The sequence below is a fragment of the Haemaphysalis longicornis genome, unplaced genomic scaffold (genome assembly GCF_048455015.1).
Source record: "Haemaphysalis longicornis isolate Haplotype H1 unplaced genomic scaffold, Haemaphysalis longicornis Haplotype H1 scaffold_12, whole genome shotgun sequence".
In the NCBI taxonomy this organism is placed as follows: Eukaryota; Metazoa; Arthropoda; class Arachnida; order Ixodida; family Ixodidae; genus Haemaphysalis; species Haemaphysalis longicornis.
The window spans coordinates 32,230,996-32,246,928 of record NW_027526225.1 but is presented as its reverse complement, the minus strand read 5'-3'; the positions used below and the strand labels follow the sequence as shown (position 1 = coordinate 32,246,928).

Below are 15,933 nucleotides of genomic sequence, written 5' to 3'. Positions count from 1 at the left end.
CACGAGCTACATAGAAGATGTAGTAGACCTTTGCAAGCGCGTGGACCCCAGCATGTTGGAAACTGAGAAGGTAAAACATATCCTTAAAGGTATCGACGACGACGCATTTCAGATGCTGCTTTCCAAGGATCCCCGGACCGTTAGCGACGTCATCAGACTCTGCCAAAGTTATGACGAGCTGCGCAAGCAAAGGGCCTTCACTCGGCGTCCACTCGCCCAAAATGAGCCGCTTGCGAGTTTAGCCGTTGACCTCGACGATCCATCTGTGTTGGTCCGTATAAAAGAGATTGTCCGCGAAGAGGTTGCTCGACAACTTTGCCATGCCGCTTCAAATACTACTCCGGAGCTGGGCCCTGTTCCTCAGTCTACTCTTCGGCATGTAGTTCAAGAACAGGTGGCGGAAGTGCTGCCTTCTTTTAGCCAGCAGACTCCCGTGGCTGCTCCGATTACTTTCGCCGACGTCGCGGGACGGCTTGCGCAGACGAGAACGCCGTTCCGACTCCCGGCTCCACCAAGACCTCTTCCTCAGGCGCGGGTTCCAACTCAATCCATGAATCCCTGGCGTACTCCGGACAACCGGCCGATATGCTTTTCGTGTCACTACCCAGGACATGTCGCACGTTACTGTCGCCGCCGCGTACTGCCTCCCAACGGTCCTCCACCGGAATGCCGCTATCCATATTACGGACCCACATACGGTTCCCCCCCGACGCTGCCCCAAACCGCTTCGGACTCGTACGCGCCCTCGGCTTCCGACCGCCAGCCTTTCGCCGACCGTCGTTCTCAGTCCCCGCGCCGCCGCTCGCTTTCGCCGATGCGTCGTCGTTCCACTCCTGCCACAGAGGAAAACTGACAGCCGCAGTTCCGGAGGCAAGAACTGCGTTGCCGTCAAAAAGTCCAAGCCCTCCACTGTCTCCCGCAAATGTTATTGACGTGTCAGTCGAAGGTGTCGCGACTGCTGCGCTGATCGATACCGGAGCAGCAGTTTCCGTGATTCGAGCCGATCTCTGCCGCAAAATTCGTAAAGTTATGACGCCTCTCTCTGGACTATCCTTACGAACCGCCGACTCCCAAACCGTTCATGCCTTGGCTGCATGTACGGCTCGCGTTTCCGTCCAGGGCGTAGTGTACGTCATTGAATTCATCGTGCTTCCCAACTGCTCTCATGACGTCATTCTGGGATGGGACTTTTTGTCTCGGCACAACGCCCTTATTGACTGTGCGCGTGCCGAAGTTGAATTTTCTGTCCTACCAGACGACGCCTATGACGATAATTCTGCGTCATCCGCCGCTAAACTGGTCGCAGCCGCAGACACGACCATTCCTCCCCAGTCCGCCGTTGTAGTGCCGCTATGTTGTACTTCTTTTGGGGATGCAACTGCCATTTTCACGCCATCCGAGGTCTTCCTCCGCCGCAGGTGCATACCGCTGCCTTTCGCTGTGCTGAAAATTCATTCTGGCGAAACTGGCATGATTGTTACCAACCCGTCCGCAAGCCCGTTCTCCTTGCTACGGGGAGAATGCCTTGGCACTGTCGAGCTCGTGGATTCCTGTCGGGTCGTTGACGTCCCAGACAATACGCCTGATCATGACATTTCCGCTCTTACCCCTTCGACGACGACACAGCTTTCCAACGACGTGTTTCATGCTTCAATCGATCACGCTCTCGAGCCCGCGCAGAAATGTCAACTTCTGGAACTCCTGTGCCGTTTCCGTTCGTCGTTCGACTGCGCACAACCCTCGCTTGGCCGTACCTCTATCGTCACCCATTCCATCGACACTGGATCGCATGCGCCGCTGCGGCAGCGACCGTATAGGGTGTCTCCTAGCGAGCGTCAAGTGATCGATGAGCAAGTACGTGACATGCTCCAACGGGACATCATTCGCCCATCGAACAGCCCATGGGCCTCCCCCGTTGTTCTAGTAAAGAAGAAGGACGGTTCGATTAGATTTTGTGTGGACTATCGGCGCCTAAACGGCATTACGCGCAAGGACGTTTATCCTCTACCACGCATTGATGATGCCCTCGATTGCTTACAAGGAGCTGAATTCTTTTCGTCCCTGGACTTACGCTCTGGATACTGGCAGGTGCCTGTAGCGGATGCTGATCGCCCGAAAACGGCATTTGTAACCCCGGATGGCCTCTTTGAATTCAAGGTCATGCCGTTCGGGCTCTGTAATGCCCCTGCCACCTTCGAGCGAATGATGGACGGTGTGCTACGAGGTTTGAAGTGGAAGACGTGCCTGTGCTATCTAGACGATATCGTTGTGTTCTCCCCTGACTTTGGAACGCACCCTGCACGTCTCCAGCAAGTACTTACCTGTATCACCAACGCCCAGCTACAACTCAACCTTAAAAAGTGCCACTTTGCAGCGCGTCAGCTCACCATTTTGGGTCACGTCGTGTCTAAGGATGGAATACTCCCGGACAAGAGCAAGTTGCGTGCTGTGGCCGAATTCCCGAAGCCGACAACTATGAAGGCTTTACGGAGTTTCATCGGCCTCTGCTCTTACTTCCGCCGCTTCGTACGGAACTTCGCGTCGATCATATCCCCGCTTACACGGCTTCTCGCTGACGGCGTCGGTGATCTATCGGCCTGGTCGCCAGCGTGCGATGACGCATTCACGACCTTGCGGCGCCTCCTCACTTCACCGCCTATCCTTCGGCACTTCGATCCGGGCGCTCCCACGGAGATCCACACTGACGCCAGTGGAGTTGGCCTCGGCGCAGTGCTGGCACAACGGAAACCTGGGTTTAGCGAGTACGTTGTCGCATATGCAAGTCGCACGTTGACAAAGGCGGAATTCAACTACTCCGCGACGGAAAAGGAATGTCTGGCCATTGTATGGGCTCTGGGAAAGTTTCGACCCTATTTGTACGGGCGACCTTTCGACGTCGTCACGGACCACCATGCGCTCTGCTGGCTTTCCTCCTTAAAAGATCCATGCGGGCGCCTCGGGCGATGGGCTCTTCGGCTTCAAGAGTTCGACATACGCGTCATTTATCGGTCGGGCCGTAAACATCAAGACGCTGACGCTCTGTCCCGATCGCCGCTTCCTCCTGAGGTTGCCTGTGTTTTGACTGAGGACAGCATTCTTTCTGCTCTCTCCTTAGAAGATTTGTGCACTGAGCAACGCAAGGATCCATGGATCTCTTCCATTATTTCCGTCCTCTCTGGACCGTTCCCACACCAAGGATCCCGTGCCCTTCGCAGACAAGCTTCCCACTTCGCACTGCGCGACGGCCTTCTTTACCGCCGTAACTACCTCGATGAAGGACGCAAATGGCTTCTTGTTATCCCGCGCCATCGCCGTGCCGACATTTGTGCTTCCCTTCACGCCGACCCAACCTGCGGTCACGCGGGTGTCTTGAAGACGTACCATCGGGTCCGTTTGCGCTATTACTGGCGTGGCATGTACAACTTCGTTAGGAAGTACGTCCAGTCATGTGCCACGTGCCAGCGCCGCAAGTCTCCTCCCGCTACTTCAGTCGGTCCCTTACAACCGTTACCATGTCCAGCGAAACCCTTCGACCGTGTTGGCATTGACCTCTATGGACCTCTGCCCTGTACGCCCGCTGGTAACCGGTGGATTATTGTCGGTATCGACCACCTGACGCGCTATGCCGAGACTGCTGCATTGCCAACGGCTGCAGCAGGAGACGTCGCTTCTTTTATTCTCAGTCACTTCATTTTGCGACATGGAGCGCCTCGCGAGCTCCTTAGTAATCGCGGACGCGTGTTCTTGTCCCAAGTTGTTGAAGCACTGCTCAAGGCATGCCGCGTCGTGCATCGCACAACTACTGCCTATCAACCACAAACAAACGGCTTGACCGAACGCTTCAATCGCACACTAGGGAATATGCTCGCCAAGTACGTCGCCGACGATCACCAGAACTGGGACCTCGTACTACCCTATGTCACCTACGCATATAATACCGCCACCCAAGCTACAACGGGTTTCTCTCCCTATTTTCTGCTCTACGGACGTGAGCCCTCGTGCACTCTGGACACCATCCTACCCTACCGACCCGATCCTTCAGAGGGTACGCCCCTTTGTGATGCCACGAAACGCGCGGAAGACTGCCGACAACAGGCGCGACGTTTCACTGCCGAAGAACAGTGGAGACAAAAATATCGTCATGATGACGTTGCTGCAGACCCCACCTATTTACCTGGCTCCCTGGTGTGGCTTTGGGTGCCCTCTACTACACCGGGACTATCCAGCAAGCTACTGTCGAAATATCACGGGCCTTACCGCGTCATTGAACGGGTTTCCCCAGTCAATTACGTTGTAGAGCCTACGACCCCTTCTGCGGACCTCCGAAGGCGTGGTCGTGAAACCGTGCACGTGCAGCGTTTGAAGCCTTACCACGAACCGATCGTTTCTTCGGCGCCATGACGCAACAGCCAGGATGGCCCTCTCTTCTCCGGGGGGGTAATTGTAATGAGAAATTGGTGCAACCACTGGCCAACCCGCCCGTATGGCTGGTTCACAAATCATCGCCAGCAGCGGCCGCGAGACAGAAGAAGCAGAGGACTAGTCTGCCCGACATAGCCTGGACTGCCCGTTTCTGTGACTGCGCTTCGCTACCAATAAACCCCCTTTCAATATATATATATACATATATACATATATATTGAGAGACGTCGACCAGGGGTCGTTTATTGCAAGGCAACGGTGCAACCGGCTTTGGTGGGAGACCAGCCAAGATGGAGCCCAAAACGAACGCGCCCGTCGGCGAGATGATGATGGTAATGGGAGTGTTCCTGGATGGTGCAGGTTGTGGTGAGATTGACCACTGCAGGACACGATATCCGATAAGACTGAGAGACTGTGCTCCCACTATTTCCTCTCCGGGCGGCGAGGCAGCCACCTGGCCAAAAGTCAAGGAGATGGAGAACGGTAGACGAACGGCGTCATACGTGACACGTGCACAATCTCCACGCCGCGGCACCGGCGGTCGGTGACAGCACTAGTAGGAGCTACTAAATAGTTCACTGAAGAGGTACGCTGAAGAACTTTGTAGGGGCCAATAAAGCGGGACATACACTTTTCGCACAATCCTGGCGCACGAAGAGGCGTCGAAAGCAGCGCTTCATCTTCCGTATGAGAGGAGACATCTCGGTGAGCTGCGTCATAGCGAGATTTTTGGTCGTTCTGGCAGGACTCAGTGCTCAATCGTGCGAGGTTCCGACAATGCGCTAGCCCGGAAACAAAATGATCCAGTGCGTTGTCTGTTGTAGACAACGGGCAGGAAAAGAATGAGGAGTCCAGAACAGAAGGGGGTGTACGGCCATAAACAAGAAAAAACGGTGAAAATCCGGTGGTACTTTGAACGGCGGTATTGTAGGCGTTAGTTACGAAGAGAAGGATAACGTCGCAATTCTTGTGGTCGGGGTTGATGTAGCAGGAAATCATATCGGAGAGGGTACGGTGGAATCGTTCTGTCAATCCATTCGTCTGAGCGAGATAGCTTGAAGTTGTTTTATGGGCAGTACCGGCCAATCGAAGCACTTCCTCAAGGACTGCCGAAAGGAATGTTCTGCCACGATCACTTAAAGGGACCCTGCAACACTTGCCATCGACTACTTGTAATGTATGTTGGGATAAAGTCTATTGTCCCAGAAATCTCCTCCCGCAAGAATTATAAAAATCCGTTCACAATTAACGAAATTACGCGCGATGAGAAATCGCGCATAATCGTTCCCTCTCAACTCGACCGCGGGCAACGCGACGAAAGCTGCGCATCCTCTCCCGGAGAGGGGGGCGGCTCGCGGCGTCCTCTTCAGCGGCCTTCGATATATCACATGCCGGGTAGTTTTCTCCTTTTCTCCGCAACGCGGAGGGGCCTATTTCAGGTCTGGTGCCACAAAAAAGCAGGCATGGGTGCCAGCTCGCAAGTGCGCGCTCGGGCTGGTAGGGCGTTTTTGAAGCAATAAACGTTTGTAGTCGAGTGGTCCCGTTGAAAGGGAAGTATTGAGCTCATCACTCAAACTCCGCGCGCACTCAAAACACAAAAGAAACGGCAAAACTGTGCCTACAGGTTCAGACATAGAAGAGGTTCGTACACAGCGATGACGACGACGGAAATGGGAGAATCTACCCGCGAAGTTAACCAGTGACAGCCGATCGGGCAGCCATGGCCTATGTGACATCCCTCAGGCCATGCATAATGAGGACAACTGAAGAGAGAGCGGTTTGTTTTTAAGCGTCTTTCACATCGATTTGCGCGCTCACCGCTTCACGTGCACGTGTAATATTTGGCTCAGGTATTCCTGGCAGTGTAATCTAAACGTTGCGCAGGTTTACTTGCACTGTTCAAAGAGTGTTGCAGGGTCCCTTTAAAAGAGTGCGAGGAGGTCCATGGCGCAAAAAGATAGCTTGGAGGAAAAAATCTGCCACCTCGGAAGCGCAACCCGTACGGAGTGGGGCAGTTTCCGCATACCTGGTCAAATGGTCTAGGGTGGTCACGATCCACCGATGACCAGTCGGCGTCAGAGGAAGAGGTCCATACAAGTCGATGCCGACACTGTCAAATGAAGCAGGAGGATAAGGAAGAGGTTGTAGCATCCCTGCAGAGCCCGAGGTTGGGCGTTTACGAAACTGGCACGAAGGGCATGACGCAACATATTTAGCGACGCTGGCCGAAAGGCGCGGCCAAAAGAACCGGCTTTTGATTCGGTCGTACGTCTTGTGGAAAGCAAGATGTACAGCTGTGGGGTCGTCATGGAAAACTTCTAAGATCTGGTTCCGAAGGCAGCGAGGGATTACTGGAACCCATCTGTCGCCGGTGGGGTGATAGTTGAGGCGGTAAAGAGCTCCACCATTCAGGAGACAAAATTTGTTTAGTCGTCGGCGGGAACGTCCGTTGGTTGGTGATTCTGAACCTTCCAGTTGGTCGATGAGTGGTCGGCAGAACGTGCCGTCGCGTTGTAAAGATACAAGGTTAGAAGGGAGAGTTTGTCCGGTGATGTGCAGAGGTGCCATTGGCAATGCTGCTACGGAATCGGAAGAGGCTAAGGCATCTGGTGGGGATGACTGCAGACAACGGGACAGCGTCAGCATCCTTCTGGGTTCTGCCGGACTTGTAAGGGACAGAGAAAACGTACTCCTGCAAGCGCAGAATCCAGCGACCAAGACGTCCCGATACATTTTTAAGCCACGATAACCAGCAAAGGGCGTGATGGTCTGCTACTACCGAGAAATGCCGCCCGTACATGTAAGGTCGAAATTTTTGCACAGCCCAGACAACGGCAAGGCACTCTTTTTCTGTTATTGTATAGTTCTTTTCAGCAGGGGACAAAGTGCGGCTCGCGTAGGCGACAACACGTTCTGAGGAGGCATCGGTACGTTGGAGAAGGACAGCACCAAGACCATGCCCACTGGCGTCGGTATGAAGAATGGTGGGGGCGGCCTCGTCAAAATGACATAGTACAGATCCAGAGGTGAGTGCTTCTTTTAGGGTTTTGAAAGCTGTTTCACAGTCTTCAGTCCAGAGAAATGAGGTCCTTGATGAGAGCAGCTTGTTAAGTGGAGAAGCTATTGTTGCAAAATTACGAATGAATTGTCGAAATTAGGAAGCCAATCCGAGAAAACTTCGGAGTATTTTTTTGACTTAGAGGTGGGGAAAAATTAACAACTGCATTGATCTTATCAGGATCGCGACGGATTCTGTCCTTGCTCGCAACATGGCCCAAGACTTTAATGGAAGTACTGGCGAAGTGACTTTTTTTGTGTTGAGCTGGAGATTGGCTTGGGCTAGACAGGTGAGCACTTCGTCCAAACGTTGAAGATGTTCAGTGAAAGCGGCAGAAAAATTAACAATGTCATCAAAATAACAAAGACAGGTCTTCCATTTTAATCCACGAAGGACGGTATCAATAATGCGCTCAAAGGTAGCTGGAGCGTTGCATAAACCGAACGGTATCACGTTAAACTCGTAGAGTCCGTCCGGTGTGGCAAAAGCTGTTTTTCCTTTATCGGCTTCGTTCATGGGTATTTGCCAATATCCCGACCGATGGTCAAGACTCGAAAAGTACTTTGCGCCATGTAACGTCCCAGGCAGCACAGGACTGTTCGGCCTAAAACAGGCCGGTGTACTTTGGCCGGTGATTATCTGTCCGGCCGTTTTCCGGCAGCCATGTTCGGCCCATGTCCAAATGTGGGCCTTTTGGCCGTATACGGCCGTACTCCCATGGCTGTCCAACGGCCAGTGTCCGTCGGCCAGTCCACCGGCTTACGGTCATACGGCCAGATTCCAGCCGTAGGGCTCCGGCCATTCCAAAGCCACCCGTGTACGGCCGAAGTACGGCCGCTGGAGGACAGCCGAGATGCGGTCGTCGGACTCCGGCCGGACTAAAGCTGCCGGAAATACGGCCGTGCTACGGGCATTGGAGTTCAGCAACAGTACGTTAACTGTACTGAGGCCGGTCACTGCATGTCGCGCAAGCAGATGACTCATTCGCGCAGTGCAGAAGCAGCACAAACCCCGCATTTTGGGTCAATGCAGCCACATCAAAGTGAGCTCGCGCGCAACCACCAGCCGTCAAGATTTCAGGGCAGCCGTGCTTAATTACCAGCCTCAGTTGACAGCAAAATTCATTTATTAAACAGTGCTCAGAAATTGTCGTTCCTTTAACTGCTGTGCCTCTTTTACTGCCGAACACAGAAAATATTCAGTTCTTTGTAGAGCTTGAATACATGTATTGTCCAGGTCCTGATATCCTCGGTGGGGCGACTTGCCTGTAATAAACGGGGAAAGAGGAGGAGGGGAGGTGGCGGAGGGCGCATACTTTAGTGGGTTGAATTTCAGAGAGATAAATTGCGCCGCTTTTAGCCAATTTCTTCTAGGGCAATATTCCGGAACACTTTCATGCTATGACTACATAAACTATTCTTATAACAGTTGCTTGAACAATTTTGATGTATATAAAACCGGCGTGAATGCCTTTGCAAAGCGTTTTAGGTCTCAACAAAACACTCAGGAGCATTTAATATAACTCCTTCACAAAAAAGTATGTCCAGTTTTTGCCTATTTTTCTTGCAAAGACATTTTCTACTCGATCAACTTTTCTGGTGATCTTGCGCAGGGCTGATCCTAAGAAGGAGCGAACAGGTACTTTCATTTTCAATCTATTTTAATGTTGTTTTCATGAGTTGCGTCCACACCACTTAGTCCAAAAGAACTTAATTTTCTTCTAATGTCATACTACGTTAAAAAAATTCTAGACGCGTTGCGAATGACGCCCTGCTTCAGGTGGCTGCAGTTGTATCCCTCTGTGTTCCCGCAAGGAAAGGCGTACAATTAGAGTTACATAATTTGTTTCAAACCAATAACATAGCAATGGTAGCGTGCATACAGGAAACCTTGCATACTGCAACGAATAGGGCAATCAGTATTTTATTGGTCAAGGTTGAATGCGTAGGGTTCTCAACCCGTCGGAGGAAAACTTGCGCCTCTGGAAGTTTATTTATTTATTTATTTATTTATTTATTTATTTATTTATTTGATGCCTGCTTGCCTTTGCATGCATTACAGAAGGGAGATACATAACACTAAGCATTCAATATAAGACAAAATTACAAAATACTTCTACCCGACGCTACACAGGCAGTGGGGCGCGCGCCGTAGTGTAGTGCTCCGGATTAATTTTAACCACCCAGGTATCTAACTTGCGCCGAAATCTCGAACACACAAGCGTTTTTGAAAATCGTTAATTTAAACAGTTAATGCAATCACACGTGGAAGATAATTACACTGCAGTATTGATGTAAAATAAAATGAATCGCGCAAGGCGTCACCTTTACAGGAAAGTTAATAATTTGCTTTAAGCTAGCGGTCCCACTTTGCGATATGTAGAATGGCGCTTGGACATACTTATCCCCTTCTACTCCAGTTTTCGAATGATAGATATTACGAAAAAAGTTCAACCTGTGGTTTCGTCTGTGATCTTCCACGTCCTGCCATTTCAGTTTACTTTTACTTTCTCTCATGCTAAGTTGAGCGTGCCAATTACCTAATACGAATCGCACTGACATATTCTGTATGTTTTCGAGCGTATCAACCAGCTCTTTGGTGTAGGGATCCACGAAAACACATGCGTACTCCAAGATTGAGCGCACATGAGTGAAATACGGTTGTTCTTTTCAGTTAGATGGAGGTTCACTGAAATTTCGTTTCAGAAAGCCAAAAACATATGCAGCCGTAACTTTTATGGTGTGAACCTGCCTATTTAACCTCTAACCACTCCCTAAATAAACTCCTAGGTATTTATATTCCTCGGCCGTTGTCACAGCAGCATAATTTACGATATACTTATTCAATTGGAATGAAGGTTTTCTTGTAAAGGTGCCGTTAAAACACTGTTTAACACCCAAAAACTTTTCTGAATCAGCACACCAGGATATTATTAAATTCGAATAAAGCTGCAGGTATACGGAATCACGTTCATTCGCTAGAGTCCGGTAAACTACACAGTACTTTTGAACAAAGCTATAGGGCCAATAGTAATAACAATGCAAAAACCGATTCATTCAGTTCATAGGTAATGTACTACGCAGAAGGTGATATGGAACACCATCATTTGCTTTTTTGCAGTCCAAGAATATACAGTCAACCACTTTAAGCTTATCTATTGCAAGAGCCAAATCGTGCGTGAAAATCCTGACAAAATTCGTGTTTGCTAGGATACTGGCGAATATGTTTAACCAAATTAGTCATATCCCAAGAGTAGCTAAGCTCACCTTCAAACATCGGAACTAAATTAACAGCTAGGCTTCGTCATCCACAAAGCACTGTTGTTATGGCAACTTTAACATAACGCTTGTTTCTAATTAGGCAGTGATAAAATCCCATCAAGTAACATAGTGGAGGGCCCGAAGTTGAGCCTACCAATGCACGGGCTTAGCCTCTTCTACATTTCTCCCCAACAAAAAAGTGCAACATTGTTTTTCGCAGTATTATTGTAAGAAGAAAAGCCGCAAACTTGCGCTTTTGCGCGCCCTTGCCTTTCATTGGTGGGAAGTCCTTGACATGGCGCCGGTTGAGCTCCTGAGTGGTGGCCGCTTGCTCGACGCCCTTGAAGGCCAGTTATTTTGGTGAACCATTTCCATCTCGGATCGGACATCTCTGCCGGGTCGATGTTTCCAATGCTCTCCATTTCTTGAGGGGGTGAATAGCCTCGAGCTGATGCGTCGACGAAGCCAGCGGCCGAGGCGTGGTAGCGGCGATGACTGGCGAGGCTTAGCTCACCCGTCGGTGTGGCACAGTCTTCTTGTGGCAATAAATGACATTTCGATGGCCTAGAAGGTTCCCTGCTAATGTCCAGTGAGTCCTTGCACCTTACCCGTTCACCGAGAACACTCATTACTGTTTGACAAACGATGTTCGTTCATTTAAAACGTAGAAACACGGAGCGGATGAAAAACGCATCCCCGTCGTTCGGCTCCCTAACGCCCTTTTCTCCCCCCAGGAAAAAACCGGTCGGTCTCCTTCCAAACACGTCTGTGCATGAATTCTCGGCGCCCAGGCGCGTGCCGTTGTTCGGCTATATGCCGTTTGCCGAAAAAATGACGTAAAACCACATACCTTACGTAGGCCAGTCTCCTCTTGAACACCAGTTGCCAAATATTCTGTGGCCATTCGCTGGCCGTAATTCGGCCGAGGACAGCTAACCGAATGAAAAACGTATATTCTGGGGCCGTACGTCGGCCGGTATCCTTCATAACAGTGGTTGCCCGAAGAACGAATATTCTACCGCCGGACGCGCGGTTCACCGTTGAAACAACGAATGCACGGCAGCCGTGCTCCGGCCGGTCTCCTTTCGAACACCAACTGCCGCAAAAATACGCATATTCTGTGGCCGGTCGCTTGCCGTTCTTCGGCCGATTACCGCTTCCCGAAGTAAAAACGGATGCCCTAAGGCCGTACTTCGGCCGTTCTCTTTCTCAACAATGGCAGCCGTAAGAGAACTGAATATCTGGCAGCCGGTTAGCTGCCGCTGTGCGTCCGGACACGGGCGGACGGAAAAATACCGATGCGCTGGTTGCCGAATGTTGGCCGTTCAACGCATGATCAGCGGCTGCCAGAACCTGGATGCTGGCCGGACATGCCAGAAAGCGGCCACAGAAGGGCCGGTCTTGGGGCACACTTTCTGTGCCGCCTGGGGTGTCGAGAGCGTCATCGATTCGGGGCATAGGGTAAACATCTTTCCTTGTTATTTTGTTAAGAGCCCGATAATCAAGGCAGAAGCGCACTGAACCGTCTTTCCTGTGGACCAAAACAACCGGCGATGACCAAAAGCTTTCTGAAGGACGAACGATGTCGCGCCGAAGCATGTCGTCAACCTTCTCTTGGATGATTTTGCGCTCCGACGATGAAACCCGATATGGGCGGCGGCGGATAATACACGAACCATCAGTGTCTATGCGATGGGATGCCGCTGATGTGCGTCCTAGCTGAGTGGAATGCGAGTCGAATAAAGTCTTGTGCTTACTAAGTAGGCCCAAGAGTTGTTCCTTCTTTTCAACAGAGAGTTCAGGGCTGATAGTGGACGTGAGGCACGAGGACGTAAGTTCTCGAACACAGGTGCGCTGAACAGGCGCAACAGAGCAAAGGGGAAAAAGACCAACTTCGTCTTGGGAAACAGACGCAACAGTAGTGCCTTCAGGAAGCAGAATTGACTGAGAAGTCGTGTTCCTGGTGGCAATGAGAGCTGATCCACCTGGAAAGCAAATTACACATAGAGGTATTATTACGCCTTTGCTAGCGAAGGTACCAGGGGGTACAGCAATCACATCTCCGTCGGGATTACTGGCACAAGTAACAGAAAAGACAGTTTCTTGCCCGGGAGAGAGAACACAATCGGCGGTTGCGACCAACCGCGGGGCTGGGACGTCTGATAAAGTGGCAAGGTCGGTGTCGGAAAGGTGAATAAAGGGTTTACGGCAGGAAATCACTGCATACGATGATGAGAGAAAGTCCCACCCCAAAATGATTTGATGAGCCCAAGGCGACAACACTGCGAACTGAAGATGATGAAGAACTCCACTGGTGAGAACACGTGCCGTGCAATATCCAGAAGGCTTAATCATGGGTTCGTTAGCACCGCGTAGGAGTGGACCGACATAAGGAGTGCGCACTTTTCAGAGACGAGAACACAAATCTGCGTTGATAATCGAAATGGTGGCACCAGTATCTACAAGGGCGTCTACTCGAATGCCTTCAACAAATACAGTCAACGTATTCGATGGTTGAGCAGGAGGATTTGTACTTTTTCCAAGTTACGCAGTTTCCCCTCGAAACACTGGTCCTTCTAGTTTTCCGGGTTGTTTTCATGGAGTCGAGAAGCCGGGCGAAGGGGCGATGCAGATCGACGGTAAGGAGAAGGCGAACGGCGTCTGAAGGAGGTCGAGTTGCGCTGTTGGTCCAACGAGTCCGGCGGTGGGGAAAAGGAGCGACGTGGAGCATACGGGAAAGACTGCTTGTAAGGGTCGTAAAATTGGCGTCGGTGATTACGAGAAAAATCAAGGTAGGCGTGGCGTTCATCCTGCTGCATCTCCGACAAAAGCGAGATATATGGCCTCGAATGCCACAGTAATAACACGAGGGACGAGGCTATCGCCAGGCCGAGAAGTAGAGGGACTGTGGAGGAGCTGTAGACAGTGGAGCCACGTGTGGATGGTAAGGTTGCGGGAGGGATGGAGCAAGAGGAACCGCAGGAGCACTGGACGGGGGCGGAGGGACGGCGGCAGGCGGCGGGGCTGTGGCAATGTGTTGCTTTGGGGGAAGGCCGCACGTGACAGAGGCGAGCTCTTCGCGAATTACCCCACGCAACCCAGGAACGGATGACTGAGGGTGAACACCCGCATACTCAGATGACGGCTGTCCGTAAAGTTCCACACGGATGATGGACCGTATAAGCACCCGTAGGTCGGAGTCATGGTGGGAGGTAGTGTCCAACTTGGTGTGTTGCAAACGCAACGACTGTAGATCGTCAATGCGCTGACAGGTTGTGATGACCTGACGAACACTGGAGGGGTTTTGCACGGCGAGCGCGTTGAACGCAAATGCGTTAATTCCTTTGAGGATGTGGCGAACAAGGTCTTCCTCTGCCATGTCTGTGTTGGCGCGTCGACAGAGGGCCAAAACGTCCTCAATGTAGGACGTATATGACTCGCCTGGTTGTTGAATGCGGTCTTGCAATTTCTTTTTGGCCGCTTCTGAACGTCTGGAGGCAATCCCCAAAATACGACGCAGTTCAGATGTAAAGCGATCCCAGTCCGTCAAATCTGCTTTGTTGTTGTAAAACGAAGTTTCTGACACCTGGGTCAGAGACCACGACACGTTCTGGAGCTTGAAGGAGTCGTCCCATCGATTGAAGGCACTCACACGGTTGTAGGTGTCAAGCCAGTCTTCTACGTCGTCTCCGGGAAGTCCAGTGAAAAACGGGGGGTCACGCTGCCGGCTTGTGACAGTCCAGCAAGAGGTTGGAGTGCTAGCCGTCGTCGCATGAGCCGTAGTCATTGTGGCAAGTCGCCGACCCGAACGGAGCTCCAGGAAAGTGCCGGAAGGGGTCGAGGTACGAGATGGCAACCTCCACCACTTGAGAGACGTCGACCAGGGGTCCTGGTGAAGCGTTTATTGCAAGACAACGGTGCAACCGGTTTTGTTGTAAGACCAGCCAAGATGGAGCCCGAAACGAACGCGCCAGTCGGCGAGATGATGATGGTAATGGGAGTGTTCCTCGACGGGGCAGGTTGTGGTCAGATTGACCACTGCAGGACACGATATCCGATAAGACTGAGAGACTGTGCTCACAATATATATGTATTGTGAGCACGGTATACATATATATACGGTATACGGTATATATATATATATATATATATATATCAAGGTTGCACTCGTCATTGCCAGTACTATTCGGCTTTTTTCGAAATATTTAATAGGGCCGAATGACGTGTGCTTGTCACGTTTCTTTAATACATTGATAAATAAGCGAAAATATAAGTCGAGAAAAAATCCGCCGTTTTTCCGGGAGCGGGACTCGAACCCACATCTCCGCATAACCGGTGCGGTGCGTTCGCCATTACGCTATCCCGCAGCGGCTTCTCTCTCGACTTAAAGCGGGGGTTTATATTTACAAGAGCTCTGAGGCCGGTCAACTAGCGCCGCCCCTCGACTACCGCGGGAGACGTAGAACGTCTTCTTTCCCAGCGGCCGCCACGTAGACCGTGGTCGGAGGTCGGGGTTAGAAATTGGCATATCCGAACTGCTGGAGCCAGTGCCTCGTAATGCATGTAGCAGAACAGAAAGATACGGGACGAGGGACTCGGTAAAGATACATATCAAGGTTGCAGTCGTCATTGCCAGTGCTATTCGGCTTTTTTCGAAATATTTAATAGGGCCGAATGACGTGTGCTTGTCACGTTTCTTTAATACATTTATAAATAAGCGAAAATATAAGTCGAGAAAAAATCCGCCGTTTTTCCGGGAGCGGGACTCGAACCCACATCTCCGCATAACCGGTGCGGTGCGTTCGCCATTACGCTATCCCGCAGCGGCTTCTCTCTCCACTTTAAAGCGGGGGTTTATATTTACAAGAGCTCTGAGGCCGGTCAACTAGCGCCGCCCCTCGACTACCGCGAGAGACGTAGAACGTGTTCTTTCCCAGCGGCCGCCACGTAGACCGTGGTCGGAGGTTGGGGTTAGCAATTGGCATATCCGAACTGCTGGAGCCAGTGCCTCGTAATGCATGTAGCAGAACAGAAAGATACGGGACGAGGGACTCGGTAAAGATACATATCAAGGTTGCAGTCGTCATTGCCAGTGCTATTCGGCTTTTTTCGAAATATTTAATAGGGCCGAATGACGTGTGCTTGTCACGTTTCTTTAATACATTGATAAATAAGCGAAAATATAAGTCGAGA

The 15,933-nt window shown here is 51.2% G+C and overlaps 1 protein-coding gene across 2 annotated transcripts in view; it reads left to right on the top strand.

The window, feature by feature from the left end:
- Positions 1–15,933, top strand: part of LOC144162552 (receptor-type tyrosine-protein phosphatase T-like) — a 616,771-nt gene that overhangs the window by 330,806 nt on the left and 270,032 nt on the right. The window lies entirely within an intron of this gene.